Here is a 9521-nt window from a genome sequence, read left to right as displayed (position 1 = left end):
CACTGTAGCAAAACATTACAGTAGGTAACGTTCATAGCTGGCCGAAGAAGGATGAAAATGGAGAATCCACACGGGCATGTGGAACTTCCACACGCCCGTGTGAAAAATCCACATGGGCACTCACATGGGCGTGTGGATTCCCGATTCTAGTCCTATTTAAGGCCGATTTCAGTCCCTGGTTTGAGGATTCTTTTTCTCCAACTTTTCCACAACTTGAGAGAGGGCGACGGCTAGGGTTTTAAGATGTATTAGCTAGGGATTAGGAGAGGTTCTACTGGCTTCATCATCATGCTCCATTTGGAAGAAGGTTAGTGGGAGAGCTTTCTTCGGCACCTGTCTGGTGAGGTGTATCTTAGGCCGGACAAAGGGACCCTTGAACGAGTAGATGACTCTCCACAACACCATCGCCACAAACACTGAGGCGGTTTTCTATGGATTCTTTGCTTTTACATTTGATTTCATTGATTGTAATTAGCTCCATGTAGAGCTAAACACCCTAGTGAGTGCTTGGGTATTTGTGAACCCTAGGATGTATTTGTTTTATTGAACCTTGATAAGTGCTTGTGCGATATGAATATGAAGCGTTCATTCCTTATGTTGAGCATTACTTTTCTCAGTTTTTTTACATTAATATGTGTGTTTTTATGTTACTTTTATGCAGGTAGGGTTGTGAGGCCGAGTATGAAGGAAATGGGCCAATGTGGATCATAATGCACCTATTTTGGAGGAGATCTTTCTAAGGTTCAAACGCGAAGACATAGGACAGGTGTGAGATGCTAGAGTGTGTGCCAACCTCCTCGCATTCGAGTGAGTGCATCCATTTGGAGGGGCACAAAGGCAGGCACACTCGAGCATTCCGTCTTATGCATACAAGAAGAACCCCACCAACATATATATCATTGAATATGCAAGTGATTCACGACGTGAATGTGTGCCCGTTTGCGTTACCCCGATGAAAGTATGGAATTGGGAAGTTATTCAGGTCGAAGACTGTAGTAGAGCATTATAGCAATAATGTAGTAATTACTGTAGCAGAACTGTTCACAGCCAGCCGAGAAATCAGAGAAACAGAGAATCCACACGGGCGTGTGGAAATTATCCACGCCCGTGTGGAAATTCCGCACGGGCGCATGTACCGTCCACGCCCGTGGAGTTGCCCGATTCCAGCCTTATTTAAAGCCGATTCAGCCCCGATTTTGGAATTCTTTTCTCCATCTTTTCCCCAACTTGCGAGAAGGCTTCGGCTATGGTTTCGAGGAGTGTTGGCCAAGGTTTTGGAGAGGTTCTACAGCTCTGACATCGTGATTCCATTAGGAAAAAGGTTGGTGGGGGAGCTTCGATCGAGGCGTATCCTATACCGGACGAAGGAATCCTTGGACGACGAGTAGAGGACTTTCCACAAGACCATCGAGGCGGTTTCTTTATGGATTCATTGCTTTTACATTCGATTTCTTTGATTGTACTTAGCTCCATGGAGAGCTAAACCCCTGGTGGGTACTTGGGTGATTGTGAACCCTAGGATGTATTCGTTTCATTGAACTTCTTTATTATGCTTTCAATAAATTGATGCTTATTGTGAGTTCCAACCTTGAATGTTTGATTGTATGAACATTTCCCCTAGAGTGACACTAGGGTTGAGAGTTCTTGTTGGTAACCTTGTGAGTGAGTGACACACCACTAGCGTTAGACAAAGATAGGTTGGAGACGGTTGAGAGGATGAGTCGAGAGGTACAGGAGCGTCCCCTTTCCCCTCCGACGTGATAGATTCTACCTCCGTTCCTCGAGTTCTTTGCGGTCATAATAGAGTGAATGGTCTAAGGGATGAACCTCTGCTGGGGCCTAGTTGCGCGTGCAATGGAGTGAAGCATTGAGGTGATCTTAGTATCTAGGGCTTAATTGTGGTAGGCACCTTCCGCAAAGACCAAAGGGTTAGGTCTAAATCTAGGAAGAGATTTATCACTTGGAATCCCTGGAGCTCATTGCAACTCTATGTGAGTGCGAGGTGTTGAGATTGTTCGATTTCTCCTCCGGGACATGTATAGAGTTAGGCATAGTTGACATTAGATTTGGGACTATGTATGTAAGGATTTCCACGACTCAGCATTGCATTGATTAGGAAGCATAATAGAGAGTTCTTGCCCTTGAAGCGATTATCTTAGGTGAAGCATCATCCGAGTACCCCATCTTTATCGATTGCCTTGACTCCTCCTTACTTTTGCTCTCTTACTTGTTGCTTTTAATTTCTGAGAATTGAATCATTACCACACTTATCATTATTGATACCTCGCATAGCTAAGAATTGAATTAAGTGTCTTTACTCCCTACTCCCTGTGGATTCGACCCCGCTCACTCGGGATTATTACTTTGACAAGCCCGTGCACTTGCGGGATATAAGCAAGGGGAACTTGTCAAGTTTTTCGCGTCGTTGCCGGGGAGTTAGGCGTTTAGAGATACTTTGCACTTTGTTTTCTTAGCTATTTCACTACACATTTTATTTCATATCTTCTTATTCTATCATCATTTTGATTTTCTTTTTCTTTACTTTTGGTGCAGCTCTAGTTTATGACCCGAAGGAATCCATCAATATTGATTGAAGGAGACCCTGAGCTTGAACGTACACTTCGAAGGAAAGGGAAAGAACCTGTACAAGAACAGCCTAATCCAGCTGATTTGGAAGTAGAAAGATCTGACAACATGGCAGAACAAAATGAGAAATAACGAATACTATCCGATTATGCCAGACCTTCAGTGTTGGGGACACAATAGAGTATTGTGCGTCCCCCAATTACAGCTCAGAATTTCGAGCTAAAGCCGGCATTCATCCATATGCTGAAGCAATCCGCACAATTCAACGGTTTGACCGATGAGGATCCAAACAGTCACATAGAGAACTTCCTCGAGGTACGTAACATGCTGAAGATAAATGGTGTGACGGATGATGCCATCAAGTTGAGAGCCTTTCCATTTTCCTTAAAGGTGAAAGTGAAGCAGTGGCTACACTCATTACCTAGAGCATCAATCACAACATGGGATGAGATGGTAGAAGCTTTTCTAGGCCGTTATTTCAATCCCAGAAAATCAGCAAAGCTTAGGAATGAGATCTCATCCTTTATGCAGTTGGAATTGGAGTCTCTATTTGAGACATGGGAAAGGTTCAACGAACTCCTGCGCAAGTGTCCGCAACACGGATTCCTGGAGTGGATGATTGTTCAAACCTTCTACAATGGTTTGAAACCGAGTACAAGGCAACTCTTGGATGCGGCGGCAGGAGGTACCTTAGGTAGCAAAACCCTCGATGAGGCTCGTCAATTTATTGAGGAAATGGGGTTAAATAGCTACCAATGGAACACTCGGGAAAAGAAAAAAATGGCCGGTCTCCATGAAATTGATGCGATAACTTCATTGGCGGCCCAAGTGGAGAGTTTGAGTAAGAAGCTAGATCTTATAGCTTCGAATAGAGTTGCGCCCATGACAAATTGCACCGGTTGTGGAGGAGGACATGCTCCCTCCGATTGCCCAATCATCATTGGTGATGTTTCTTCAGTTGAGAATTGATAAATGCCTAAATGTATGTATTTTATATGTATTAATCTTGTATCATTTGTGAATATGTTAACGAATTGATGCCCGTTTTATGTCTAAATTGGTTATTTCGGTGTTGTAGGTCTTAAATGAGTCGAACGATGCTCAAAAATGTAAATCGGATGAATTCGACACCAAAAACGGCATTTTTGGGGGTCCTAGCACTGTAGCGGCATTGTAGCAGCACTGTAGTGGTATTGTAGCAGGTCATTGTTCTTGTTGCGGGCATTTGGCTGTGAGTTTCACGGGCTCCATGCGCCCGCATGGGTGCCCGTGAGGTTTGCTGGAAATTCTGAATACTCGGTTACTGCAGCGAGAATACTGTAGCACCGACATGTTTTCTGGGCATTTGGCTGTGAGCTTCACGGGCTCTATGTGCCCGCATGGATGCCTGCATGGACTGACGGGATATAAATGAAACCAATTTTTCTAGGGCAAGGGGATGAGTTTTTGGGAGTGTTCTTGTATCCAATTTTCACCAGTCTTTAGGAGGCAAGATCACATGTTTTGGAGAAGGGAAATCAAAGGGAGAAGCTCGGTTTTGGCTAGATCTTCATCGATCTCTTCTTTGAGAGTTTGTAGACGACGAGGGAAGCCGCCCCCATCGCGGCGTCCGTGGAAGCATTTCCACCTTGCTTGGCTTGTCTTCCTACTTCTATTGTTTAAGGGAGTTTTCTTATGCCATTTGTAGTTGTTTTCATGGAATTGTTGCTTGTAATTGTTTGCATGGATGAGTAGACCCCAAGGTCACCGGATGCCAGTGAACCTTGGGGTGAACTTGTGTATTTGGATGATTTAATTTTGTCTATTGCAATTGTTGTGTATTTGTGATTCATTCTTGGTGCATTTGATGTGTTGCTTACATGAGAACTCTATAAACCAACTGCTAGGTTGTACTTGGTAGCGTGACCATCGCCCTTGTACTAGACACACCAAGTTTGGAAGGGATTCATGTACGAATACGCCGTGACCGTCGGGTATTCTGTACCCCTCCACCATTAGGGCTAGACCAAGTTGTGTTCCGGCCCTAATTAGGGATTTCCCCACTTGTTAATGCAATCGTATGAGGATTTGATCAGAAGAAATTCTGTGTCAATTCTTATACCGGATTAGGGGTTAATTACCGTGACCATCGGGTTGATCTAATTTAGGAGATCTCTAGGTCCAAACTTTCAATTCCATGACATTCTTAGCATCCTTTGAACTTTAGTAGCCCCTAGGGAATCCGCATCCATGACCATTTCTTTCCACTGATTTTATACCCCTACCTTATCATAGACTCCATTTGTAGTTCTTTTATTTCAAGTAATAGATTAGAGAAACCCTTCGAATCATTCGGCTAGACAATACGCAAAGAGGAAGTAAGAGTAGATTATTGGGCCCAGGGAATACGACCCTCTCGTGCTCGCATGAAGGGTATTACTTGATGACTCCGTGCACTTGCGGATCGCTCACCAAGTTTTTGGCGCCGTTGCCAGGGACCCACAAGGAATACTCAGAAAACTTAGAGTTTATTGATTTAGCCATTATTTCTTCAATTCTGTACATCTGCTTCTTTTTAGTCATTTTTGCACATATTTTTCCTTTTACTTGCCTTTATTTTGTTTTACTATCGTCCTCTTATTTCCTAATCATTGACTCTCATTACTGTGCAAGGCACCATCTTATGACACGCGCCAATCAAGCAAATCTTGTAGAAACTGTCAACGAAATCGAGAGAACCTTGCATCAAAGACTGAGTAAGGTGGCTGAGAGTTCAGAACATCAAGGAACACGAGTTGAGATTAGTGAACCTTCAGTCATGGCAGAACCAAGGCGCACCTTGTCTAATTATGAAAGACCTCAGTTTACTGGTTAGGAATTCAGTGTCCATACTCCCACCGTTCCTGCTAATAACTTTGAAATCAAAGCAAGAACAATTAGGATGGTCCAAAATTCCGTACAATTTGATGGGTTGGCTGATGAAGACCCGCATGCTCATTTGTCTCGCTTCCTCCAAATTTGTTCCACCTTTAAGATTAACTCAGTGTCCGATGATGCGATAAGATTGAGATTATTCCTTTTCAGTGTAAGGGGAGAAGCATATAGATGGCTCACTTCATTGGCTCCGGGATCGATCACCACATGGAAGGAAATGGTGGACAAATTTCTTGCTAGGTATTTCCCACCAAGCAAAGCCACTAGATTGAGACAAGAGATTTCTGCATTCCGACAAGGGGACTCCGAGACACTCTTTGAGGCACATGAGAGATTCAAGGATCTCCTACGCAAGTGTCCCCATCATAGCTTTTCCTCGTGGATGAGGATCCAGATGCTTTGCAATGGCCTAAATTATGCAACCAGATAGCTCATCGATGCTGCAGTAGGGGGGTCATTGAGTAGTAAAACCCCTGAGGATGCTGAAATCTTGATTGAAAACATGGCAAGTAATGAGTGTCATTGGTCTACTAGGCAAAAAACCCCTAAGGCAGCTAGAATTTATGAGATAAATGACAACACTATGCTAGCCGCCAAGGTTGAGGCCCTAACAAAGAGATTCGATCAGTTTGTGTTGGGTACGAGCTCAAATTCTGGTGCAGTTTTGTCTTGCGAGACTTGTGGGGCCGGGCATGCTACTATTCAGTGCCCATTTTCAATAGCCTCAGATGTCCCCAATTGAGACAGTTGATTATGTTGGGGAAGCTCCCAGAGGCCCGGGTAATCCTTATGGAAACACATATAATCCGGGGTGGAGGAATCACCCAAATTTTTCTTGGGGTCAACAACAGCAACATCAGCCCCCGCAGCCACAGGGACTTCCACCTCAACCTCTTCAGCATCCCGAGAAGAAGTTCACCACTGAAGATGTGTTAGCAAGGTTTATGATCAATACCAAGGCAAAATTTGTGAACATCAACAACCAATTCGCTGTAGTAAACACTGTTTTGAGGAATGTTCAAGCCTCCATTCAATCATTGGAAAACCAGGTGGGGCAACTTGCTAGGGCAAACTTGGAGCGACCGCCGGGTAGCTTACCTAGTAACACTGAAAATATTCCAAGGGAGCATTTGAAAGCCGTCACTCTCAGGAGCGGGAAGCAGGTTGAAGCACGAGACGAGGAGGGCTTAAGCACTAAACATAATGGGGTAGCCGCACGGGAAGACCCTAAGCCATCTGAGAGTGAACTTGAAGGGGTAAAGAAAAAACAAGATGAAGGAACCATTCAACTACCAACACCAAGGATACCCAAGTACAAGACGGTGATCCCCTATCCGGCTAGGCTGAGGCAAGATAAGGACGAGGCTCAATTCAAGAAATTCCTCAATGTATTCAAGCAGTTGCACATAAATATCCCTCTTGTTGAAGCGTTAACTCAGATGCCCAAGTATGCAAAGTTTATGAAAGACCTGCTGACAAATAAGAGAAAATTGGAGGAATTAGAAATAGTTACACTACCACGGAACTGCTCTGCAATGATTCAGAGGAAGCTCCCTGAGAAATTGACTGATCCCGGGAGTTTCATTATTCCATGTGTGATTGGGGAAGGCATGCAAGAAAAAGCCTTAGCAGACTCTGGGGCTAGCATTAATGTAATGCCTTACAACCTGTTTTTAAAATTGGGATTAGAAGACATGAGGCCCACAAGGATGATGATACAACTTGCAGATCGTTCTATCAAGAAGCCCCGCGGTGTTGTTGAGGATGTGCTAGTTAGAGTAGACAAGCTCATTATCCCTGTGGATTTCGTTATTCTTGATGTCGATGATGATGTTGAAGTCCCATTGATCCTCGGGCGACCGTTTCTTAACACCGCCGGCGCCCTCATTGATGTAAAAGGGGGAAAAATGACATTGAGAGTGGGGGATGAGGAAGTCATTCTTACTCTTCCCGTGGCCATGAAACACACCTTGGACCACGACGATCCCCTCTACTTTACTGATGAAACTGATATGATTATTACTGATTGTGTGCAGGAGGTATTGGCAATTAACCCCTTGGATAAATTCTTGGAAGGAATGGATAGCGATGATTGCAAGGAGAACAACCCACTTCCCACACATGTAAAGCATGTAGGCTATGTGGGAACATTTCCGTGGCCGAGTAATAAGAAGAAATCAACCACAAGGAAAATTTGGTGTAACAGGGACAAGAAACAAAAATTGGGGATGAATTGCACACTATAACCACCACGGGAGATCGATCGACTATTCTTCCAGAGAAAGGGTAAATTCCGTGTCTTTTCATGCCTCTCGATTGGAGCACTTCTCTTGGGCTTGGAGGTAAGTCCCCACCATTTGATCCACCTTGAGGTAAGAAAAAGGTACGTCGAGCTAATGACGTTAAACAAGCGCTTCTTGGGAGGCAACCCAAGTCTTTAAATTCGTCGTCCTTAAATTTTCGTATTTCTTTCAGTTGCTTAGTCTCTTTGTTGTGGTTTAATGCATATGCTCGTGAGGTTCTCATATTTTTGTTGTTATGCTCAACTCATGCTTAGGCTTGCTTGTGTAGCTTTGGACTTGAATTAGTATTGGTTAGTTGTGTTTCATTGTTATTTCGGCATCCATGAGGTTGTAATTCGTATTTTATTGAGTTTGCGAGAGGAATTATGCCAATTTTTCAATTTTCCAGGTCCATACGGGCCGTATACGGACCGTATGGACACTTGTGGCATGATCCGGGGCCTTGTTGCCATCCTTGCGGCCGTAAGGGACCTCTCGCGGGGACCCTGTGCACGCTGGCTATGGGCCTCACGGGCGCCATACGCCCGCATGGGTGCTCGTGAGGCTCTCGGCCTCACTGGGCGCGCGCGGGCTGAAAAGCTCACGGGCGCCATGCGCCCCCATGGCGCCCGTGAGCCTTTTAGGCTGGAATTTTCCAGCCCATGCGGGCACCATGCGCCCGCATGGGACGCGCATGGGCTGGGCTACCCATTTAAGGGGTGTCCTTCCCCCTTCTCTCTCTACTCCAACCTCCATCTTCTCCTCTTAAGTTTTCTCTCATTTCTCTTTAATTCTACATCATTTCTCCACCATTTTCCTTGGTTTTTTCTTCTCTAATCCCCTCTCCTCCATCTTGCCAACTCAACCTTGGAATTTAATCGGAATTTTACCATCTTTTTCACGGGATCTCTTCCTTCCAAACTTTCAAACCCTAATTCAAGGTTTTGTCTCAAACTTGGCTTTTGTTGTGTTCTTATCTTATCTTTGAAGCTTGTATGACATATTTGGATGTTGTGATGTGGTGTATGCTTAATTCTTCGAGTTTTTCCTTCATTTGTAAATTTTGGGAAGCTCCATGTCTAGGAGAAACTCTTGCAAAAATTTTTTTTCACGAGTTACTGTAGCAAAGGCTGAATTTTTACTAGGCTTGTTTTACTTTTATTTTAACTATTATGCATGTTTTCCTTCTTCTTTATTTTATTACGCGTCGTGATCGCCTTACTTATTTTTGTAGGACTTTTCAGGGATTGTTGCCCCACCTCCTTTACTCTTTGCTGGCTTTTTTGCCCATTGACTGTGCTTTCACTGAACAATTTTCATGAACCAATTGGGGCAGCCTCTTTAACCTTACTTTTCATGCTTCATTTCTTTATTATGGATTTTACACCATGTTTTGCTGATTACTGTACATTGAGGGCAATGTACGGTTCTAGGTGTGGGGACGGGTTATTTGCATGCTTAAGTCACCCATGATAGCTATGATTTATTGTTAAGAACCTCCTTGCTTGAATGAATGATAGTAATGAGTTGTAGTGTTATTTGTGCTATAAGGAAGTCATGTTTCTTCTTTCTAGTGTTTTCTTCACAGCCTTTGACACAAGATTTCTACCTTGTTTGCCCCGACTAACCCACTACTTTGATTTAAAGTGTTAGAGTGGTAAATTCATCCCTCAATGGTCTTTTTAAGAGCTTTTTGGTTCTTTTTGTTTCATTTTTGTTTTTATCCCTAAGTGAAGTTTT

The 9521-nt window shown here is 43.8% G+C and overlaps 2 non-coding genes across 2 annotated transcripts; both read right to left on the bottom strand.

Annotated features, from left to right (window-relative positions):
* Positions 1 to 3084: 3084 nt before the first annotated feature.
* LOC120262540 lies at positions 3085 to 3191 on the bottom strand. Its single transcript, XR_005536809.1, has one exon. It is a non-coding gene; the product is annotated as a small nucleolar RNA R71 (small nucleolar RNA).
* Positions 3192 to 5764: 2573 nt separating this feature from the next.
* Positions 5765 to 5871, bottom strand: LOC120262562. Its single transcript, XR_005536829.1, has one exon. It is a non-coding gene; the product is annotated as a small nucleolar RNA R71 (small nucleolar RNA).
* Positions 5872 to 9521: the final 3650 nt, after the last annotated feature.

Source organism: Dioscorea cayenensis, chromosome 5 (genome assembly GCF_009730915.1).
Source record: "Dioscorea cayenensis subsp. rotundata cultivar TDr96_F1 chromosome 5, TDr96_F1_v2_PseudoChromosome.rev07_lg8_w22 25.fasta, whole genome shotgun sequence".
NCBI classification, from domain to species: domain Eukaryota; kingdom Viridiplantae; phylum Streptophyta; class Magnoliopsida; order Dioscoreales; family Dioscoreaceae; genus Dioscorea; species Dioscorea cayenensis.
Note: the sequence above shows the minus strand (reverse complement) of the source record. Positions and strands in the feature narration are given on the sequence as shown.